Below are 25,244 nucleotides of genomic sequence, written 5' to 3' on the forward strand. Positions count from 1 at the left end.
CTACTGCTCCACCATAATGTGGCCCCAGTGGCTGCAGCAAGGCTGGTGGAAGGCTGCTGAATCTGGGAGCCAGAGACTGCTGATGGCCTTGCAGGATGCCCTCGACCAGCTCTGGGCCTGGAGGGCTCGGCTGCAGGCTGCACCAACTCTGCATGGGCGGCAGCAGTCTGGGATGGCTAGATTACAGGCTACGGCAAGTGCAATGGCAGAGTGGCAGTGGTGGGAGCAGGAATGCTGTCATCCTGAGAGAGGACAGCACCTTCTTGCTCGAACGACATACTGCCACTCCCCTGGGGCAGAACCTCAGCATCTGGAGCAATCTGCTCGAGCACAGATTGCTGGCCGGCTGTGGCATTGTCAGATCCCTGGTAGACAGTGGGCGGCCCAGTGAGAATGGCAGCAGTCAGCGCTTGCGTGGCATCAATCGGAGACTGCATGAGAGCAGTCTGAGACTGGAAAGCACCAATCACTGACTCCATTCCAGCACTAAGCCATTGCGTTAGAAACATAGAAACATAGAAGGTAGGAGCAGGAGTAGGCCATTCAGCCCCTCGAGCCTGCTCCGCCATTTAATGAGATCATGGCTGATCATCCAAATTCAGTACCCTGTCCCTGCTTTCTCCCCATATCCCTTGATCCCTTTAGCCTTAAGAAATATATCTAACTCCTTCTTGAATATATTTAATGAATTGGCCTCAACTGCCTTTTGTGGTAGAGAATTCCACAGGTTCGCCACTCTCTGGGTGAAGAAATTCCTCCTCATCTCTGTCCTAAATGGCTTACCCCTTATCCATAGACTGTGACCCCTGGTTCTGGACTCCCCGGCCATCGGGAACATCCTTCCTGCATCTAGTCTGTCTAGTCCTGTTAGAATTTTATAAGTTTCAATGAGATCCCCTCTCATTCTTCTGAACTCCAGCGAATATAAGCCCAATCGACCCAATCTCTCCTCATACGTTATTCCTGCCATCCCAGGTATGCCTCGGCCTGTGCTGCAATAGATGATGCCACCTCACTCATTACACATGGCATGGAGTCTGGTTTCCCAAGGTCTCCATGCAAATCAACCATCCTCCGCAAAGAGGCAAGGATAGGCTTGAGGGTTTGTGCACAGATGACAGCTGTACTAGTGACGGACTCCTCCACGCTCCTAGCCAGTGCATCCATGCTCTCCGGCACCCTTGCCATTGCACTCATGAGCTCAGTATGCATGCTCATCACTTGTGTGTTCATCACCGCGATATCGAGGTCCTCATCCGAGTCCTGTGCAGCAGAACTCGCGCACGCATTCGCCCTCCGGGGAGATGGCCCCCGAGCTTCCCTTCCCCCATGGTGTTGCTGCAGCCCGTTGGGTCCCGGAGCTTCACCCACATCAGAGCCAATTGCTCTGCTCCCCTCCAGCGACCGTGTGGCCCCAGTACCCGATGTCTCGCCCTCGGGAGATGCAGGCAGTAAATCTCCGGCTTGGTGATCCTCTCTCGTGTCACAGCCACTGGGAGGCTGAGGGGCAGGCTGTTCAGATTGTGTCTCACTATCTGAAAGCAGGAAGGCACAAGAGTGGGTTTAACGTGAGAGGAGGGGGGCAGGAAGGGAACAAGGAATGGAGACAGTATACTTAGATGGAAAGTGGGAAGGGCTCGTGTTGTGAGGGGGAAGTAGTATGAGAGAGGAGGGAGAGGTGATGAACCGTTGCTGTCCCCAAGGAGGTCGATGTCTCCGACTGCCACTGCGCCCACGACATGACTCGTGATGATTCTGAGCACTTGCTCCTCCAGCTGTGTGAGGGGGGTGCAGCTCCGCCTGACTGCCTCCTGTGTGTGGCTGCTCCCTCCTGTCCTGCAAGAAAAAGGACAGTGTGTGAATGAGAGTGCAGCCATGTGTTTAGCAGATGTGCCTGCCATAGTTGAATAGCCATTAATGTCTGCAAGGTGTGAAATGTGGATGTGACTTTAATAGATGGGCATAGTTGTTGGGTGAGTGTTGGGGATTTGGCAGTTTATACTGTCTGTGCACAGAGTAAGATTGCGATGGTGGGATGTAGAGGTATTTCAAGCATTTACTCACCCTGACCACCCGAGTGAGGTCGTTGAACTTCTTGCGGCACTGGGTGCGAGTCCTTTGGACCACACTCCCGGACGAGATGTAATGGGTCACCTCCCTTCACATCCTCCTGAACTCCTGCGGCAATGGCTTCCTGTCAGTGTCTGGGAACAGCACTGCCTGTCGGCATTCCACAGCCGCAACCAGAGCCTCCAATGCCTGGTCACTGAACCGGCGAACTCTCTCCCTGGGCCTCTGAGCAGCCATGATATTCCTGGTGGAAGAATAGCACCTCGTTGCAGGCCCAGGTCAAAAGCAGCAATGATCAGGGTGAGTCTGTGCAGCATGATTTACCCTCCCATTTAAGAACTGGAAGGCGCCAGTCAGTCTGAGGATTAGCTAATTGACAGCGCCTGAGCTTGAGCAGCACTCTGAGGTAGTGCCCCGTTCCCCGACGTTAGCGCCCTAAAAGAAGTGTGTGGCACTTGATTTAGCGCTCCAATCACCTCCAGGGGCGCTGGAGATGAATTTCACGGTTGCCAGCGCTAATTTGCGCCGGGCACTAAAGTTTGCAGCTAACCGATGTTAGCGCCCCAAAATGGTCGATACCGAATTTTTCCCCCATAAGATTTTGAGGGGGATTGACCAGGTAGATGCTGAGAGCTTGTTTCCCCTGGCTGGAGAGTCTAGAACTGAGGGCCATTGTCTCAGGATAAGGGGTCGGTCCTTTAAGACGGAGATGAGGAGGAACTTCTTCACTTAGAGGGTTGTGAATCTTTGGAATTCTCTACCCCAAAGGGCTATGGATGCTGAGTCATTGAGTATATTCAATGCTGAGATAGATAGATTTTTGGACTCTAGGAGGGAAAAATTTGGTTGGTTAGCGCCTGCCGTTAGCGCCTCTGAGGGAATCTAGGAACTTAGCGCCCGAGTGCAGCGATTTTAGCACTGCTCGCAAAATTGACCAGTCGTTTTGCGGTGGTGCTAAGCACGACTGCGACGATATCCTGTGCCCGCAGATCTTGACATCAGTCGAGTGTGCAACGCCCTGGTAGCGCCCCGGACCAGATATTGAGTCGCGCCCCCTGCCTTAGCGCTTGCTGCTAGGAACGACAGGTAGGGGGGACTGTTTTCAAGTGAGAAGGGGCTGGGGGCGCGCTATTTAAAGACGGGCGCTTCCTGCCTTTTCTTGTCGGCAAAATTTTTGGGGCACATAGGTTGAGAGGGAGAGAGACGTCTGGAAAGATTTAACGCTATCCTAAGGAGTTTTGGTCCTCAGCACCTCTTTTGAGATGCCTAAGTGCTGAGCTCTTTCCCTGGGCCTATCCATTAGTGCTTCCAACACAATTAGAGGTCTCTCCAGGCCGAGATTCAAGGCTGCAATGAGCAGGGAATGGCTGGCCAGCAAGTTGGCCCCTCCCCTTTAAGAACTGGACAGCGCCAGACTGTCTGCCTTCCATGGTAACTGACATCGCCTGAGCTTTGGTCGCGTTCTGAGGTAACGCCTCGCTCCCTGACATTTGCGCCTTAAGAGAGTTGTGTAGTGCCTGATTTAGCGCTCAAATCACCTCCAGGGGCGATAGAGGCAAATTTTGCAGTCGGAGGCGAGAATTAGCGCCCGGTCAATATTAGCGCCCCAAAATGGGCGATACCCAATTTTTCCCCCTAGGGGAATTAAGGGATATACGGATCAGGCGGAAAAGTGGAGTTGAGGTCGAAGATCAGCCATGATCTTATTGAAGGGCAGAGCAGGCTGTATGGCCTACTCCGGCTCCTAACTCTTATGTTCTTACATGGCATGTACCCTGCGTGCCCAAAAATGAATTTCTACCCCAATGCCTCTGTCTCCTTTTTTCAAACTGGCAAACATGCAAATATAGTCTGAACAATTAACCAAACCAATTTTTCCTTCAAGTATATTAATATAAACAGATGTTTGATATCCTTTGCAGCTAGCAACATTTTCCAGACAGTTCCTGTGTATTTGTTTCTACTTGCAGGTTAATCAAGACAAAAGAATAAAGAAAACCTCAACAGGAGGAGCAGTTAACAGAAGGCAGTTTAAATTTAATTCATTTGTAATGCTTCATGAATGAATGATGTGTATTTGTTCAAAACATAGGTGTAATATATGTGGATAGAACAAATGAAGGACAGAGATACGATGAATTGCTAGTCCATGTGCTTGCTTAACTAGGCCAGAGCATACTGAGCATGCTCATACTAAACCATGTGACAAACCATGTGATAATAAATTGCACTACTCTCCTATTAAAAATAACATATGTATTCCCCTCTCAAATACAAGAAAACTGTGGTCCACCCTTTTCCCAACATAACATGTACCACATAACAAAAACTCCTTTTTTTCTTTTAAATGGCCTACAAATCCAGTCCAATAACAGGTTTGTGGAGTCTTCCTGATCTCCTTACAAAAGGTTTTGGTGTTGAACCAATTTTTGGGCGGTTTTGTTCTGGTTCTGAACTCAGAAGTAGGTACCACCACTCTGTTTCCCCACTTGATACAACCTTGCTCACAAGACAATTCAGTACGACAGTTATGAAATGGTTTCAACTCTATGTCCAGACACTGATCAGTCCATCCAGTCAAGGTGTTTTCATACACTATTTTCAGTATTGAGTCTTTTTGAGTCTCATCTGCAATCTCAGTTGCATTCACGGGAAAGTCTTTGTCACCTGCACCTAGTGTGAAAATAGCACCTTCACTCCCAACACGAGTCCTCATGTGGCAACCTGGACAAGACATCTGCAACTGCGTTTTGCTTTGAAGTGCGATATTCAATCGTGTAGTCATATTGTGACAACAACACTGCCCAACATTGCATTCTTGATGCGGCCATTGCAGGGAAGGCAGACTTGGACCCCAATAATGCAAGGAGTGGTTTGTGATCGGTTATCAGGGTAAACTTTCTGCTGATCAGGAACTGTTGGAATTTCTTGATTCTAAACACTATGGCGAGTGCTCCCTTTTCAATTTGCGTGTAGTTTCCTTCGCTCTTTATGAGGGTTCACGATGCAAATGCAATTGGTTTCTTTTGGCCGTCATCCATTACATGGCTCATGACAGCTCCCACACCATAGCTAGAAGCATCACATGCTAACTTAAGCTCATGCTATGTGTCGTAGTGCACAAGTAGAGCATCGCTAGAGAGACTTCTCTTGCAAGCGTCGTAAGCTTCCTGTTGTGCTTTCGTCCACTTTCACTGGACATCCTTCTTGAGGAGCTCGTGCAATGGAGCTAACATGGTTGCTAACTCAGGTAAGAAACGTGCGTAGTACTGGACCATTCCAAGGAAAGAGCTTAACTCAGACATATTCTGTGACTTTGGAGCATTGATGACAGCATCAACCTTTTCCTTAACTGGTTGCAAGCTATTTGCATCAACTTTCAGACCAAGGTACACAACCTCGGGCTGCACAAAAGCATATTTGCTCCTTTTCAATTTTACGTTGTGGGCATTTTTTTTTTTTTGAAGCACTAAATCTAACACTTCTAGATTTTCTTCCTCACTGCTTGTTGCAATCAGCACATCATCTTGATTGCATAAGCAATTTGGAACTCCTTGCAAAATCTTATCAATCATAGCCTGGAAGATTTTGGGGGAGGACTTTACACCATGCAGCAGCTTGGTGTATGAGTACTGTCCCTTGTGTGTGTTGATGGTGAGATACTGTTGCCTCACTTTGTCAACATTCAGCTGAGCGTAAGCGTGCGACAGGTCAAGCTTAGAGAAAACCTTTGACCCAGAGAGTACTGCATACAAATCTTGTGATGTAGGTAATGGGTACTGCTCATCGTCAACTGCTTAGTTGATACTAACTTTGTAGTCACCGCACAAGCATAAGTTTTGTCTGTTTTGGGCACTACAACAATCGGGGTAGCCCATTCTCTTTTGTCTGTTTTTACTAGCACTCCGTTCTCTCAGCTTCACTAGCTCTTCCGCCACCTGACTTTTCAACACACAGGGAACCGGTTTTGCCTTACAATAGACAGGCTTCACGTTGGACTTGATGCGGATATATGTGTCATATCTGTAGTGTATGTACCTTTAAGGGGAGAACTACTTTTTACAGCTCCTGTATACTGTAGTACCGGCAGTGACCACACCTGTATATAAACCCTGAGTAGGGATCTGTACTGTTAGTTTTAGAGTAACCCTCATCCAGTAAACACCTGTTGATTGTTCCTCTGCAGTCTCTGTCTATTTCTTGAAGGACACCATACATCAAGATTCACGGATTTAACATTGGCGACGAGGCAATTCGAACCTACCTGCAACTCTGCAGAGGAAGGCCGATTCCAGAGGCACAGGCGTCGACCATCCGGCGGAGACTCCAGCGAGGCGGGCTGGCAACAGGTATGGCGCAGACCCTTCCCGCACAGCGGCGGCTAGAGCCGACCGACGGCACAGGAAAAGGCCGAGCAGTGTCGACGGGAGCAGAGAGAGAGGGTAAAGCGCACAGGGCGCAGCCGGGGTTCAGGACCGAGCGGCGTCAACGAGAGATGCGCGCAGGAAAATGCACAGAGCGCGGCCGGTGTTCAAGGGCTGAGCAGCGTCCACGGGGGAAGAAAGGAAAGCGCGGGAGACGCCATTTGAGCCACAGCGGAGAAGAAGGGAGAGCACGGGAGACGCCATTTTTGAGCCGCAGTGGAGAAGAAGGGAGAGCGTGGGAGACGCCATTTTCAGCCACAGCGGAGAAGAAGGGAGAGCATGGGAGACGACATTTTTAGCCAGTCTAACCACACCCAGGGATGCAGAAGAGTGGCAGTGTCACAGCGTTCGACAATGAAGTCGAAGATTGGGCGACATATGTAGAACGCATAGAAGTGTACTGCAAGGCGAATGAAGTGCCAGATGCCAGGAAAGCACTGATATTGTTGAATTCCATGGGTGCAAAAACGTATGGCTTACTGTGAAACCTAGTAACCCCAGAGCAGCCAGTGGAAAAGGATTTTGAAAGCATAGTGGCAATCCTACAGGACCACTTAAACCCCACACCGCTGCTGATAGCAGAAAGATTTAAGTTTCACAAAAGGAACCAGCATAAAGACAAAAGTAATGCTGAGTATTTAACGGAACTGCGCAAGCTATCGAAACACTGCCAGTTTGCAATGGGACTAGCAGATACTTTAAGGGACAAGTTTGTGTGTGGGCTTCAAAGTGAAGGAACCCAGAAACGGCTTCTATCAGAAAAGGATCTTACGCTGGACAAGGCTTTCAGCATGGCAGTATCACACGAAGCAGCCGCACGGGGCGCTGCAGAGATACAATGGAGACCGCAAGAATATGGCACAAATGAAATGTCATATGGAGCAGTGAAGTGTTATCGCTGCGGCAGAACAACACACGACCATAAGGATTGTTGGTTCAAGGACCAAGTGTGCAGACAGTGTGGAAAAGTAGGACACATAGCAAGAGTCTGCAGGTCGGGAAAGAAAACCAGCAGCAAGAAATCTCCACAGGAGAAGTACAAAAAGGTACATAAGGTGACAGAGTGTAGTTCAGACGAACAGAAAAGTGATACAGACTCCGGAAGCAAGGAGCTGGGTTGTCTGAAACTACATAATGTAATCAAAATGGAGGATCACCAAACTATCTGGGTCACGCTCAAGATAGACGGAGTCCAAGTGAAAATGGAATTGGACACAGGATCAGCCCTAACAGTCATAAACTGAAGGGACTACAAGCGGCTATTCTCACATATACGCTTGAGAGATACAGAGATTGTCTTGAAGACGTACACGGGGCAAAAAGTCTACCCCAAAGGAAAAATAAGGGTGAACGTGATATACAACGGCAAGGAAACACCAAAAATGGACCTATATGTATTGCCAGATGGAGGACCACCACTACTAGGATGTGAATGGATCCGGAAGATACAGCTAGATTGGCATTCCATACAAGCACTGACGGTAGATGCCAAAAAGGATGACGACGTCACACCTGGACGACTGTCAAAAATGCTAACTGATGCACAAGAAGTGTTCCAGGAGGGACTCGGAACACTAAAAGGCATAACAGCGACGATCAAAATAGAGGAATATGCAAGCCCAACGTTTTTTAAGGCCAGACCGGTGCCTTATGCGATCCGCCCAGCCATCGAAGCAGAGCTGGAAGGTTTGGAATGTTCTGGAGTACTGTCCAAAGTGGACTGGAGCGAATGGGCTACACCCATCGTTCCTATAATGAAGAGGTCATTGAGTAATACGCCTGGGGAACCAAAGAAGGTTCGCATCTGTGGGGACTTTAAGGTGACAGTGAACCCAGTCCTTCACACGGTACAATATCCGCTTCCGCGGATTGAAGATATTTTCGCCTCGCTATCTGGAGGAAAACGCTTCACTAAGATTGATCTGGCCCAGGCGTACCTGCAAATGGAGGTAGAAGAAGCCTCGAAACAGTACCTCACGATCAACACTCATAAAGGTCTCTACCAATACAATCGGCTGGTGTTCGGGGTAGCATCAGCTCCGGCTATTTGGCAAAGGGCAATGGATCAAGTCCTGCAAGGGATTCCAGGGACCCAGTGTTAATTGGACGACATCCTGGTCACAGGCGAAAATGACAGTGATCACCTCGCCAACCTGGAGCAGGTGCTCACTAGATTGAAGGAATATGGGCTCCGAGCTAATTGCCACAAATGCGAGTTTTTCCAGAAGCAGATCTCGTATTGTGGCCATGTTATTGATGAAGAGGGGTTACATAAGTCCCCTGAAAAGATTGAGGCAGTAGTCAAGGCTCCAGCACCGGAAAATGTGTCACAACTGAGGTCGTTCCTCGGGCTGGTGAACTACTACCATAAGTTCTTGCCGAATTTGTCTACAGTACTACACGCACTGAACACCCTACTGCAAACGGGGGTACCATGGAAGTGGAATGACGAATGTAAACGAGCTTTCCAGAAGTGCAAAGAATTGATCACATCAAAAGAGGTGTTGGCTCATTTTAACCCAGCACTACCAATTCGGTTGGCGTGTGATGCATCACCCTATGGTATTGGAGTGGTGCTGTCGCACAAATTCCCGGAGAGCTCGGAGAGGCCAGTAGCCTTTGCGTCTCAGTCACTAACCTCAGCCGAGCGTAACTACGCCCACGATTGACAGGGAGGCCCTCAGCCTAGTGTGGGGAGTGAAAAAGTTCAACCACTATCTGCACGGGCAGAAGTTCACCTTGCTGACTGACCACCAACCACTTGTCTCCATCTTTAATCCAAAGAAGGGCGTTCCGGTGATGACTGCGCAACGGCTACAAAGATGGTCCCTTTTTCTAGGGGCGAACCAATATGAAATCGAGGATGAGGGCACGAAACAGCATGGAAACGCTGATGGGCTATCACGCCTGCCACTTCCAATGGCGGAGGAAGCACCAGCAGTGGACCCTGTCGAAATATTTTATTCGACTATAATTGAACGCTTGCCAGTAACTAACGCGGATATAGAGAAGGAGACCCGAAATGACCCGACACTGTCTCGGGTATATGACTTGACGGTGAAGGGATGGCCAACACATGGTGACTCACTGTTGCCAGCATTCTCATCCAGAAGAGAACAGCTGTCAGTATGCCAGGGGACCTTGATGTGTGGATCCCGATTGGTAATTCCACCCAAGTTAAGGGAGAGAGTGCTCAATGAGCTTCACGAAGGCCATCTGGGAGGGGTGAAAATGAAAAGCCTTGCTAGGGCTTATGTGTGTTGGCCGGGGATCGATCAGCAAATCGAGGACCTGACAAAGAGCTGCTCAGGATGCCAGAAGGTCCAAAATGCACCACCACATGCCCCTCTACACCCATGTGAGTGGCCCTTCTCTCCATGGCAACGGGCGCATATTGATTTTGCTGGTCCATTCATGGACTCAATGTTTTTAATAGCCATAGATGCGCACTCGAAATGGCCTGAGGTGATCAAAATGTCCTCCACCACCACGGAGAAAACGATTGCAGTCCTACGGACCATATTTGCCAGGAATGGCTTGCCAGAGCAGATTTGCTCTGATAACGGACCACAGTTTGTGTCCGAAGTGTTTCGGAAATTTATTAAAAAGAATGGGGTAAGGCATTACACATCCGCCCCGTATCATCCAGCCACAAATGGATTGGCTGAGAGGTTCGTACAAACCTTTAAAAAGGCAGTAAGGGCCATGTGCGATGACGACATTCCACTGCAGCATAAGGTGGAGAATTTCCTGTTAGCCTACAGAAATGCGACACACGCAGTCACCAACCAGACCCCGGCCATGATGTTCTTTAACCGAAGGTTGAGATCTCGTCTGGATTTGCTCAGACCAAATGTACGAAGAGATGTTGAGAATAAGCAATTCCAGCACATCAATGAGAAGCCGACAAGGAGCTTCAATGTAGGGCAACCAGTCTTGGCCCGCGACTACCGAACAGAGAAATGGCAACCAGGAACGATATGCACACGGCAGGGGCCACTAATGTACACAGTGGATGTTGGGGAGAGCATTGTGAGATGCCATGTCGACCAGATCCTAGAGTCACAGGAACGAGTCAACCCCATGTCTCGCGTACCTGGTGATGAACCCGATATACAGGTAGCATCTACCCCAGAAACAGTAGTATCGGAAGCTGATGAACCAACCGACGACAGGGGGCCAGAATCGCCTCTGCACCAAAAGCAAGACACTCAGGAAAGGCGCTATCCAGAAAGGATCAGGAAGCCGTCCCAAAGACTGAATTTATAAATGGACTATTTTCAGTTAATGTTGCATGTTAAAAGTGTTAATTGTTAAATGAATGTTATGGTACTGTTAATCTAAAAGGGGAGGAATTGTAGTGTATATACCTTTAAGGGGAGAACTACTTTTTACAGCTCCTGTATACTGTAGTACCGGCAGTGACCACACCTGTATATAAACCCTGAGTAGGGATCTGTACTGTTAGTTTTAGAGTAACCCTCATCCAGTAAACACCTGTTGATTGTTCCTCTGCAGTCTCTGTCTATTTCTTGAAGGACACCATACGTCAAGATTCACGGATTAACAATATCCAGTGATGCCTTTATAACTGTCTGTGAGCATGCTTTCATACTTGTTCAGCATTGTGTCAAGTCGCTTCTTTGAAGCATCTACAGTGAAGATGTTTTTCCAGTGTAGTTTTAACTTTCTCAACCAGTCTTTGCCCATGAGGGTTAGCATGTTGTTGTAGCTCGCTACAATAATAGGCAGCTTTACTGACTGGCATTTGTGTTGAACTGTACATTCCATTTGTCCACATGTCTCTAGGATTTCTCCAGAGTAGGTTTTTAACTCTACGATACTCTTTGTAAGTGGTATTTGATTAAACTTACTCTCATATGTGTCCTTACTCATGATAGAGCAGTCAATACACATATCAATATATTGTGGCAAAACCACTGAGTGACTTACATAATTGTCTGTAACCAATGTTATTACCTCTAGCATTAATTGTCTGTAACCAATGTTATTACCTTTCAAGTTGGCTCTGGTTAAACAGAGCTAGATCGACAACATCGCGATCTGACGCGATGACGTCATCACGTGGGTCACGTGACGTCCCCTTCGGCGGGAAACGTGATGACGTCATGACGTCAGAGGTAGAGGGCAGGACCAGCAGTCCTCGTGTGGATTGAAAGAGAAAAGACCTGTTTTGAGCTTCTCCTGTAGTTTCTTGTTTTGTAAAGTTCTTAAACAATAAATTTCAGTTTGTTAACTTCCAGTAAGTTATAGATTCTTTGTTAGGAGTGCAGAGACTCCTACATTGGTGACCCCGATTCCTCGCGATCGTTTTTCGCGGTGAACGCCGAACACAGGCCAGTGATGGAGGCCAACGCAGTGGCCTTGAAGCTCCTCCAATTCTGGGAACAACAGGCAGCCTCTTGGTTTGTGCAAGCCGAGGCACAATTTGAGCTCCGCAACATCGTTCAGGATCAGACCAGATATCTCCATGTGGTCTCCGCCCTCGAGAGCTCGACAGCGTCGAGAATCATCAGCCTGCTGGAGAGTCCTCCGACTGCTGACAAGTATGTTGCCATCAAGACACGATTGCTGCAGGTATTTGGTCTCACCAAAGCGGAGCGCGCTCGCCGTTTACTGACTCTACCAAGGTTAGGAGACTCCAAACCCTCGGAAATGATGAGTCATATGCTGACTCTCCTGGGGTCCGAGCCCCAGTGCTTTCTGTTTTGCGAACTGTTCCTTACTCAACTTCCTGAGCAAGTACAGGCATCCCTCGCCCGAGCAGAAACCACAGACTGCGTCGCGCTCGCCAAAGAGGCGGATAAGATATACGCGGTCCGGGAACAATACTGCGCCCTCGCGCAATGCCCCGCCACGAAGAGCCCGGTCCCGGCTCCGACAAAGGCGCCTCCAATGACCGGTTTCTGCTACTACCACGCTCGTTTCGGCCCGAAGGTCCGCTGCTGCCGCTCGCTGTGCACTTTCGTTACCAGACCGTCGAATAGACCACTGCGAGTCATGCACGCCGGTCCCGGTACTTCCCCCGCTGCCGCGATGGCGATCGGTGCTTCCGGGAATCTCACCTATATAACCGACTCCATCTCTGGCCGTCGTTTTCTATGCGACACAGGGGTGCAATGCAGCATACTGCCCGCCTTGGTCATAGACCTTCGCTCCGGCAGCCGTGGTCCCCCTATGCAAGCGGCCAACGGGGGTTCGATCCGCACTTGCGGGAAGCGCCTCGTCCGAGTATGTTTCGGTGGACAGTTTTTCAGCTGGAATTTCTTCACCGCTCAAATCTCACAGGCCCTGTTGGGTGCTGACTTTTTAGGCGCCAACGGCCTGTTGGTGGACGTGAAAAATCGACGCCTCGTTCGCGCCGCCATGCTCGACGATATTTTGGGGACGCGCAGCACGGCTGCGTCACACACGATTTCATGTGCGCGGCCGCAGCCCGACGATTTCGCCCGGCTCCTCGAGGATTTCCCCGAGCTGACGAAGCCCAACTTTTCGGCTCCGACCGTCAAGCATAGGGTGGAGCACCATATTTCGACTACCGGCTCACCCGTTTACGCCAGGGCGCGACGTTTAGAGCCCAGTAAGCTAGTGGCAGCAAAGGCGGAGTTCGCCGTGATGGAAAAAATGGGGATCATCCGTCGGTCCAGTAGCCCCTGGTCCTCCCCGCTCCACATCGTCCCCAAGCCCGGCGGGGGATGGCGGCCCTGTGGGGATTATCGCCGCCTCAATGACATAACGACGCCCGACCGCTACCCCATTCCCCATATACAGGACTTCTCAGCACATTTGGCGGGGACGTCCATCTTCTCCAAAATCGACCTCGTCCGTGGTTACCATCAGGTGCCGGTGCACCCTCAGGATGTCGAAAAGTCAGTGGTAATTACCCCCTTTGGACTCTTTGAATTCCTGCGAATGCCCTTTGGGCTTAAGAACGCGGCACAGGCGTTTCAGCGCCTCATGGATTCAGTCCTGCGGGACCTTGATTTTCTCTTTGTTTATTTGGACGATATTCTGGTTGCCAGCACCTCCAAGGAGGAACACCTCGAGCACCTTCGGGTCCTTTTCAGGCGGCTTCAGCAGCACGGCCTCATCGTTAACTCGGACAAATGCCGCTTCGGCCTATCGCAACTGGATTTCCTGGGTCACCGCATAACCCCCACGGGGGCAACGCCACTTCGGGTCAAGGTGGGGCAATTGCGGCGTTCCCGAAACCGGAATACGTGAAAGCTTTACAGGAGTTCCTGGGGATGGTTAACTTCTACCATCGTTTCATCCCCAGGGCTGCACAGCTCATGCGTCCTCTATATGAGGCCCTCAGAGGCTTGACGGGAAACGACCCTGTGGAATGGTCACAGGACATGGATCGTGCTTTCGAGGAGACGAAAGCCGCACTCGCCAATGCGACCATGTTAGCACACCCCCTGCCGGGAGCCACCATCGCTCTCACGACGGACGCGTCAGACTACGCGGTGGGGGCTGTCCAGGAGCAGTGGGTCGATGGCGCGTGGCAACCCCTGGCCTTTTTTAGCCGCCAGCTACAACGGCATGAATGCCGGTACAGTACTTTCGACCGAGAGCTGTTGGCTTTGTTTTTGGCCATCCGCCATTTCCATTTCCTCCTCGAAGGACGACGCTTCATCGCGTTTGTCGACCACAAGCCATTGCTGTTCGCAATGGCCAAGTCTGCGGAACCATGGTCGGCTCGGCAGCAACGGCAGCTGACGTACATATTGGAGTTCACCACCGACATCCGACATGTGGCCGGTAAGGACAACGTCATCGCCGATTGCCTATCCTGCGCCGCCGTCCAGGCCGTCCAATTGGGCATTGACTACGCACAGATGGCGGTTGACCAAGCGGACGACCCGGAGACCCAGGGTTTTCGTTCGGTTCCAAACAGCCTCCAGCCGAGGGATGTGCCTTTCCATTCCGCAGGTACCACTCTGCTCTGCGACGTTTTGCTGGCTGCACCCCGTCCGATCGTCCCGTCTAAATGGCGTCGTACGATTTTCGATGCCTTACACGGCCTATCGCACCCCGGGGTGCGGGCATCGCAAAAACTGCTGGTCTCCAAATTCGTATGGAGGGGACTACGCAAGGACGTCAGGGACTGGGCGAACAGTTGTGTTGTTTGCCAACGGTCCAAGGTGCAGCGCCAAGTCAGAGCCCCACTCGCCACCTTCGAGGTCCCGGAACGGCGATTTGACCATATTCACATCGACTTAGTGGGGCCACTCCCACCTTCCCAGGGTTTTACGTACCTTTTGACGATGGTGGATCGCACCACGAGGTGGCCGGAGGCAGTTCCCCTGACGTCCACCACATCTGCGGACGTTGCTCGAGCTCTCATTTCGTCCTGGGTAGCCCGTTTTGGTGTCCCTGCGGACATTTCGTCGGATTGGGGTCCGCAATTTTCGTCCGAACTGTGGAACGAGGTGATTTCCGTGTTGGGCGTTAAACTCCACCGCACTACGGCCTATCACCCACAGGCGAACGGCTTGTGCGAGCGGTTCCACCGCTCCTTGAAGGCGTCGCTCAGGGCCAGCCTGCTGGATGCATCCTGGGTCGACAAACTACCGTGGGTGATGTTAGGACTCCGCACGGAGCCGAAGGAAGATCTCCAGTCGTCGGCGGCGGAGATGGTTTACGGACAACCGCTTCAAGTCCCAGGTGAATTCCTGCCGTTACCTACGCGACCATGGTCCGCGGCCACACAAAAAGAGACCCTCCGGGATGTGGCCCGCTGTTTCCGTCCAGTTCCGACCTCACAGCACGGTTTGCTTTCGTCCAACGTCCCGGGGGAGTTGTCGAAAGCCAAGTTCATGTTTGTGCACCAGGACGGCCATCGTACCCCGCTCGCACCGTCGTATGCCGGACCCTTCAAGGTTTTGCAGGCAGGGGACAAGAGTTTCGTGATTGACGTCGGGGGCAAACTGGGTCACATCTCTGTCGATCGCCTCAAGCCTGCGCACCTGGACCTCGAACGACCGATCTAGCTGGCGCAGCCTACCAGTTCGCCGCCTGCTCAGCGTTTTCCCCTCCAGGAATTTCGGAGTCGGTCCAACAGACTTGTCTGACCTCCTCAGCGATTGACTCTTTTCGTTAAAGACAATTCTGGGGGGGCGTATGTGGCAAAACCACTAAGTGACTTACATAATTGTCTGTAACCAATGTTATTACCTCTAGCATTAATTGTCTGTAACCAATGTTATTACCTTTCAAGTTGGCTCTGGTTAAACAGAGCTAGATCGACAACATCACGATCTGACGCGATGACGTCATCACGTGGGTCACGTGACGTCCCCTTCGGCGGGAAACGTGATGACGTCATAGGTAGAGGGCGGGACCAGCAGTCCTCGTGTGGATTGAAAGAGAAAAGACCTGTTTTGAGCTTCTCCTGTAGTTTCTTGTTTTGTAAAGTTCTTAGACAATAAATTCAGTTTGTTAACTTCCAGTAAGTTATAGATTCTTTGTTAGGAGTGCAGAGACTCCTACAATATTGCTCATTGACCAAATGTTTTGTACGGAAGTCTTTCTCACGACTGCTGGTGTTGTTGTTACTGCCATAGATCTGTAGATGCCTAAGTTCTTCAACATCAGGTGTGTTCACTTCAATGTTGTGAACTCCTCCCTTTTGTTTTCACTGCTTTGCATTGCCACTAGAATGGTTCTTACTTCCTGCTTTAGATCTAGCTCTGCAAGCTATTGAAATATGGCCTTGCTTCTGGCAGTGAAAATACTTCACATTTCTGTATTGGCAGGACTGCGGTGAATGATTTCCATTGCAGCAATAACAATTCACTGAACTGCTCTCACTGAAATGCTTTTGACTTGGTCTCACAACTTTAGGTTTGGCGGTGGCTTTGTGACTGTAGACCTCAGATGCACTTGGGTTGGATGGAGCTCCCTAGCATTTGTAGACACCATAGATAGGGCAATTTTGCATGCTATGTCAAACATTAGGTTCGCAGTGTTCAGTAACTTGGACTGTGTATGCTCATCCACCAGTCCACACACAAACTTAAATTGCAACACACAATCTAAAAATGTGCCAAAGTTGCAATGCAAAGACAGGTTTTTAAGAACTACAATGTACTCACTGATGGTTTCACTTTGTTTTTGGTTTCTGGTACCAAACTTATAGCTCTCTGCTATTTCTAACGGCTTTGGGTTGAAATGGTCCTCGAGTTCCTCGACAATGTCTTCAAACGATGCATCCTTCGCTTTCCCTGGCGCGGGTAGGTTTGTCAATGTTCCATAGACATCTGGCCTGATCTCGGTAAGAAAAATTGCTTTCTTCCATTCACGAATTACTTTATTTTGAGCTTGAGCAATCTCATCTGCACCTTTGATCTCAATAATGTTGTTCGCCTTAAAAAACATCTCTATCCGCTCAATGTAAGAACTGAATGGTTCGCGAGCTCGGTCATACATGCCGAGACTTCTGATGAATCCTGTAGGCGCAGCCATGATTGTCCCGATCCCATCGAACAGTGACTCAGCATGCTACCTGTGTACCTGTGAGAAGCAACGCCGCTGTTGCTGTGTATACGTACACAGGAAGGTGAAGCACAGACAATTAACAGTAAAACATCGCAAAAAAATTCAGTTTAGGTACCACAAATTCGCCTTAAACTTTTCCACTTGAAGGTTGAACACTGTGTCCTTCCATAATCCCTAAAAATGGTTTTGGGATCCCATCCTTGTCACCAAAATGTAATATATGTGGGTAGAACAAATGAAGGACAGAGACAGGATGAGTTGCTGGTCCATGTGCTTGCTTTACTAGGCCAGAGCGAACTGAGCATGCTCATACTAAACCATGTGACAAACCATGCGACAAACCATGTGATAATACATTACAATAGACATATTCCCACACCATTAAAATTTTATGTAAAAGGATGTAGTCAATGTTATAGTTTGGAACAGGATATATCCAAGTTTCATCACATATTAACCTCATAACAATGTTACAAAAAGTCTTTTTATTCTGCTTCCACTGGCATCTATTCAGGCAGCATCAGTGCCATTTCACATTGCTGCTGGTAAAGCTTCTATTGCCAACACAAATAGAAGCAGCAATAAAAGACATCCCATCCAATTTAACATGTAAGGAAACTATTTAATCCCACTGGTTCTTAGACACATCCTGCAGCTGGAAAATAAGATTAAGATTTGTTTATAAAAGCCTTCCTAAATTCAAAACTGCACAAATTACCCAAAATAAAGGCCAACTAATCCAAAGCCTTTTCAGTATCAGTGATAATAGGATCCTGATGCCTAGCCATTGATCTCATTCCATAGTGCTTGCTGACTCTGACCGCTAACATGGATTTGCATAAAAATATATTTTATAAAGAAACATCTATGTACATGCGCAAATGTGTGGCAGCATACACGTGCTTAGATTACATCAATGGAGCTCTCTACTAGTCTAAGTGGACCAATTTCACTAATCTGATGTTGTGGATGCATTTGGCATCTCGCTTACACCACTGGGTTTCTGCATAAATTAGCTGATACTCAACAATTTGGCCAGAATATTGAAGTTACATTTAAGAGAGCTTTGTCATTAGGATGTATAACTCAAACATTTTATTTTCATATTGAGGATAATAGTAAATTTATACCAAATATTTACATGTCAAAATTAAAGTTTCTTATTTCTTTTCATTCATTTTTTTGGTAATTTTCCAGGTCATTTGGTACCTCTGATGTATTGCATTTCTCTGTCTGAGGACTGTAGTGGCATTTTGAAACAAAAATTAGCACAATGTTAGAATATATATCACAATGTTTTATGCATTAAAAACCAAGAAAATAAAATGAATATATTTTTTATGGTTCTTTAGTTTACTAAAATTCTTTGTTATAATCTTTGTTGCTAAAATGTACAGAAAATATTTTCTAATGATGGTTCTTATTAAATGAAAGCAAATTATTTGTATACTTGTAAGCAATCTAGGTCTTTGAATCCTCAAAGGGTTAAAGTACTGGTTCTTGTTGTAAGGAAAGCCTTGTCTCTTTGAATATTGTATATGCATGCCAATTAAATGGCTTCAGGTGCTAATGATAAACACTCGGTCATCAAATGCCATTCCTATTAGAAGATGAAACCAAGTAATTTCACTATACCTCCCACCTGGAATCTTTAATCATTGTATTCATACAGTAATCAAAGACAACATTTCATGTAAAAGATGTAATCAATATTATAGTTTGAAATAGGATTTATCTAAAGCAGGATATGTCTAAGTTTCATCACATATACATTTTACCATGTCAAAACCTTTAATTTATTATAGAAGGCTGTTGACTAGCATCGGAAAATCTATTAGGCCTGAGTATAGTAACCTTGGGATACCAGTCTACAAGTATGCCAGCACTCAATAAGATAAGAAGCTCTAGAGGCCCTGAAATTCGTGGTCTCCAGCTCCACTGACAGAAGTACAGGAAGCGGGAGATGAAACGTCCATCGTGATAGACACTGGTCATGTTAGAAATCCTGGGGTCAGTTCTTTTGGATATCATTGGGCAGGACACTGTTAAGAGTTTCATCAGCAGAAGGGCAATAATACATAGGGAGTCCTGGAAAATTCAGGGAGAAGGCAGACTTCAAGGTGCAAGGCTATATTTAAAGGGCCACGGCATGTTAAATGAACTAAAGCATTGGAACAGACACAGAGATGTCACCTACAAAAAGAGCAAAGAATTGCTACTCAAACCTCACAGAGCATGATCTGGATGTACAGCTGGCTGAAATAAGACAGAGAAGTGATAGTTTCTGGAGGCAAGAAACATACTAATGCAGCTGGCAGTGTGATGTGGAAGGAGGTGATGGTGACATCTGGGGACCTCCTTGCAATATTGGAAGAAATTCAATAACTTGACAGAGCCAGCAAAGATAAGTGACATGCCAACTGTTTGCCAAGACTGACTGGTAAGGCTCCCAGAGAGAAGGCATCACGCCTTGCCCTCAATGATTAGGATTTGCACTATGGGGCTTCATGGAACATATATTGCTTCATGCATATGTGTGTATTTCACATGAATCCCTCTGTGACTGCTCCTTCCTTTTCACACCACACCTTGAAAGCTAGCAAGGATAAAGTTATGAGACTACAGCTACCAAATAAAATATATGCATTCTTCTTGCAAGTGAAGTTATCACACAATTTTTCGAGAGAACTGCAGGTTACCTGACATCCTGTATTTAACCCAACAGGAAGAGGAGGTGGCCTTGGAAATCCTGGGGAGTAACTTTTCCCAAGGTTCGGAAGATGGAAAAGTTGGAAGTCCTGTGCCCACAATCAGTTTGTGCTAACCAAATGTATATATAAAAAGCTACTATAATGGAAATAGACCAGAGCTTGAATAAAATGTTTCATTGAAACAACATAAGCTGATGAAGATATTATTCAGTGAGAGCAGTTTCCTAGTATATCCCCAGAAATAGAGCTTTTTAAATCTTATCTTTATGTACTTTTTTCCATAAATGTTCACGTGTTTTATGGAGTACTTCTTTTAGGAGAGCACTTGTTAGATGAAGGCGGGATGGGGAAAGGGCAAGGTCAAAAGAATTACACAAGCATATTGGCTCCATGGAGGAGTCACCTTGAAATTCAAGAGCATAATGTGTGCAGGTTCTGTGGTGGGCAATTCAAGATCTATAGTGCATAGCCACTCCTTCCACGTTACAGCTTCTCATTATTTTACACAACTCATTTTCCTTTCTGACCAATTAAACTGAGACATTTTATTTTTGTACTCTTGCTAATATGGAGCCAAACTATAACTTCTAACATTTTGTTAAGGATTTACTTAATGTAAAAAGATAATTAAACGCCCTATGGTATAAATTGAAACCTATGATGTGGTCTTGTTGAGCCACTTTTGAGGGAGCTTCATTCAGCATCTAACCATGCTGTACCCAACTTGGGAGTGCTCGATGCTGACACTGGATGACAGAAATGGAAGACCTTCCATTTCCCAGCTCTAACATTACTTGGCTTTATATCAATCACAAAAAAAAAGTTTTAAAAGAAAACAGTGGTGCCAATTTTTATCCCCACCACTGGGCAGGAACAGGGTGGCAGCACTCTAAAAATTGTGACGCAGCATTTCCTGCCGCTGTCTGAGCCTCTGTTATTTATAAATCGTGCTTGACTAATCTACTGGAATTTTTTGAGGATGTAACTGGTAGAATAGATAAGGGAGAACCAGTGGATGTGGTGTATTTGGACTTTCAGAAGGCTTTCAATAACGTCCCGCATAAGAGATTGGCGTGCAAAGTTAAAGCACATGGGATTGGGGGTAAGGTACTGTCTTGGATAGAGAACTGGTTGGCGGACAGAAAGCAAAGAGTTGGAATAAACGGGTCTTTTTCTGAGTGGAAGGCAGTGACTAGTGGGGTACTGCAGGGTTCGGTGCTAGGACCCCAAATATTCACAATGTATATTAATGATCTAGACGAGGGAACTAGATGTAATATTTCCAAGTTTGCAGATGACACAAAGCTGGGTGGGCGTGTGTGCTGTGAGGAGGATGCAGAGAAACTCCAGTACGATTTGGACAGGTTGGGCGATTGGGCAGATGTATGGCAGATGCAGTATAAAGTGGATAAATGCGAGGTTATCCACCTTGGTGGCAAAAACAGGAAGGCAGATTATTATCTGAACAGCAATAGATTGGGAAAAGGGGAAGTGCAATGAGACCTGGGTGTCCTTGTGCACCAGTCACTGAAGGTAAGCATGCAGGTACAGCAGGTGGTTAAGAAGGCAAATGGTATGCTGGCCTTCATAGCGAGAGGATTCGAGTCCAGGAGCAAGGATGTCTTGCTGCAGTTGTACAGGGCCTTGGTGAGACCACACCTTGAGTATTGTGTGCAGTTTTGGTCGCCTTATCTGAGGAAGGATGTTCTTGCCATGGAGGGAGTGCAGCGAAGATTCACCAGACTGATACCTGGGATGGCAGGAATGACGTATGAAGAGAGATTGGGTCGATTAGGTCGCTAGAGTTTAGAAGAATGAGAGGGGATCTCATTGAAACTTATAACATTCTAACAGGACTAGAGAGACTAGATGCAGGAAGGCTATTCCCGATGGCGGGGGAGTCCAGAACCAGGGGTCACAGTCCAAGGGTAAAGGGTAAGCCATTTAGGACTGAGGTGAGGAGGAATTTCTTCACCCAGAGTGGTGAACCTGTAGAATTTCCTACCACAGAAGACAGTTGAGGCTAATTCATTAAATATATTCAAGAAGGAGTTAGATATATTTCTTAAGGCTAAAGGGTTCAAGGGATATGGGGAGAAAGCAGGGACAGGGTACTGAATTTGGATGATCAGCCATGATCGCATTGAATGGCGGAGCAGGCTCGAGGGGCCGAATGGCCTACTCCTGCTCCTATCTTCTATGATTCTATGTTTCTATGTTGGTGGGGTCCTCGATAATGGGCATCCCAAACACCTGCCAGAAACAGGCTGGAGCCTTATTAGCCCAAGAAAATTGGGGTCCCATGATGTGAATAGGACAGCATGGCAATTTTGAGGTACCAATGGGCAGAGCAAATATCACACATAATCTGTCCATTGGCATTTGGAATTAAGCCTCATAACCAGTGGTCCTTAAAGGGACTATTTCAGGCCATTAAAGAAAAGTACAAAAAAGAGGATTGTAAATGAACTGCTCAAAATTTTCATGGTCTGGCTTCTTGCCAGTACTTTAACCCCTTGAGGATTCAAGGACCTAGATTGCTTACAAGTATACAAATAATTTGCTTTCATTTAATAAGAACTATCATTAGAAAATATTTTCTGTACATTTCAGCAGCAAAGATTATAACGAAGAATTTTAGAAAACTAAAGAACCATAAAAAATATATTTATTTCCTTTTCTTGGTTTTTAATGAATAAAACATTGTGATATATATTCTAACATTTGGCAAGCATGTTCCACCAACTCTCCGCCCTATGTCTGTCAAGACTGAAAACTGGCCTCAGATTGTTCCTGTTCAAAATTATATTTATATACACTATCTTATTCTGTTGTAGTGACTTTGTCCAACGAATGTCTGCTATGTATCTCCAAGATAATGTATGGATTATTTTGTGTAGCTGACCAGAATGGATTTATTCCAATGAAATACAAGCATATCCAAGCCACACATACAAAAAAGATTCACATGGAAGTATCCAATCCTGATTTTGTAGGATAGCCCGGCAGGGACAGTTCTGAGTTAATTCTAATTTTTTGATGTTGCACTGCTGGTGAATACACCAGACCAATGAGCTGGAACACAGTAAATTTTGAAAAATATGACTGAAGGAGCATGTCAGGATAATCTATTTATTGTAACATACGTGCTTCAGTAAATGTCTCATTGATGTGCAATAATTATCCTAATTTCAGGAAAAGCTTGAAATAGAATGCTCTCAATGAAATGTCCATTAACATTCAGACTGCAATCAGGGCTAGGTTAGTAATTACTGCGGTGTTTATTTTCTAGCTGAAGCATAGGCAGCAATCGTTAGTAACAACCATTTACATTTTGAAAATATGAAGTGATTTTTACTGTCCTGATTTCAAACATAGGTTTAATACCAAAAGAACTGTTGGGAAATATTGCAGTATCAGTCATCCCCACTTTCATTAACATTTCAAAGTGTGTGGTGCAGATGTGTTCGTTAAGGGCAATTTTAACCCTGCCTGCCTGCCTGACAGGAATGGGGTGAGCAGTAGGGGACTTACCGCTCCGTTCCCACCGACCACCATTTTAACCATGCAGTCTTCTTAGTCAGCTGAGGTGCCCACCAGATTAAGGCAGGAGCCTCCTAAATATTTGCAAGTCGGAGCCCTATAAAGCAATTTAGATCCCAATGCTATTTTAATGTGAAATCATGGAAGCCCCGCCCAGCGCTCAACCTGCCAGTAAAACCTACTGGGATTGGTCTCTCAGAGCCACTGAAGCAGTATTTAAAGGCACACGCACCTGCAGCTAATTGGATTACAGGATCAGTTTGCCATTTTGATTGCCATTTTGAAGAGTTTTCAGCTTCCAGATTGCTTCTTTCTTAATCAATGCCATGGGATTACCAGGATGATTATTGGGTTGCTAAAGCAGAGGTGGTGGCTGATAGCCCCCCACAATATGCCCCATGAAGAATCTCCCGCATCATAGTCATGTGCTGCATCCTGCACAACGTCACCATACCGAGAAGACTGCATTTGGAGGAGGCACAGGAACAGCAGCAGTCCTTGTTGGATAAGGAAGACCGGGGTGAATGCCAGGAAGCAGCAGAAGAAGGAAGGCCATCTCAACGTCTTGCAGCAAGAGATGCAAAAGTTGAATTAATTGCTCAGCGATTCCAGTGACTTGCCCTAGCCTGAAAACTTAGACAAAGTCTCGTTGCATTAACAGCCCTTGTTACATCCTTCACCTTAATCCTGCATTAAAGAACATTGAAACCATTTAGCGAGCTTCTTTATCAATCACATACTGACAATGTAACGACGACAACTTGTATTTATATAGCGCCTTTAAAGTAGTAAAACGTCCCAAGGTGCTTCACAGAAGTGTTATAAAACAAAATTTGGCACCAAGCTACATAAGGAGATGTTAGGGCAGATGACCAAAAGCTTGGTCAAAGAGGTAGGATTTAAGCAGCGTCTTATAGAGGAAAGAGAGGTGGAGAGTTTTAGGAAGGGAATTCCAGAGCTTAGGGCCTAGGCAACAGAAGGCATGGCCACCAATGGTGGAGCGATTAAAATCAGGGATGCTTAAGACGCCAGAATTAGAGGAGCTCAGATATCTTGGAGGGTTGTGGGGCTGTTGGAGATTACAGAGATAGGGAGGAGTGAGGCTATGGAGAGATTTGAAAAGGAGGATGAGAATTTTAAAGTCAAGGCGTTGCTTAACCGGGAGCCAATGTAGGTCAGCAAGCACAGGGGTGATGCTATAAAACCACACTGCACATAGAAGTGCCAAATTTGATAAAGATGATGAATTTAATTCCCAACAAAATAATTGTCTTCTATTAATTCTTCACCTTAGTGTCAACCCATGGTGCCTTTCTTATAAGATGGTTTCCTAACTCTATTACTCCTATGAGGTGCACCCCTAGTGGCCTCAGCAAAGCTGGTGGAAGGCTGTTGTTGCACAATTGGGGACCTTTGAGATGCTTGTGGCCAGTGACTTCTGGGTGCTCGAGCCAAAGGGTCAGGCTGCATACTGCTGCACCTTGGCTGCTGCCAGGGAAGTAAGGCCCAGCTGACTTGCTGGCACTACAGTGGGTATTGGTTGAGGGGCTAGCAAAGGAGCAGACATTCTGACATCAAGAGAGAGGGCAACATGTACTGCTCTCATCATGCCACTGCCACATCCATGGGGCTGGGGCTGGGGCTCATCATTCCTGGGTGCCGGGAGGAGTTGGTGGTTGTGCCAGTGGTAGACTGTGAAGCGAATGCTGTTAATGTGTGGTATTAAGAGAACAAGGTTTGTTTGGAATGAGGAAGAGAGGTGTTGCAGTGTGTCCTTGTGATTGTAGGTTGAAGGATGTGATGGAGGGATGAAAATTGTTGAGGATGGTGGGGGAGGGGGTGAAAAAAAGAAAGACTTGCATTTATATAGTACCTTTCATGACCTCAGGATATGCCAGTGTTTTACAGTCAATTAAGTACTTTTGAAGTCTAGTCACTGTTGAAATGTAGGAAACATGACAACCAATTTGCA

The sequence above is a fragment of the Somniosus microcephalus genome, chromosome 8 (assembly GCF_052327205.1).
Source record: "Somniosus microcephalus isolate GS21.2 chromosome 8, FLI_Smic_1.0, whole genome shotgun sequence".
Lineage (NCBI taxonomy): Eukaryota > Metazoa > Chordata > Chondrichthyes > Squaliformes > Somniosidae > Somniosus > Somniosus microcephalus.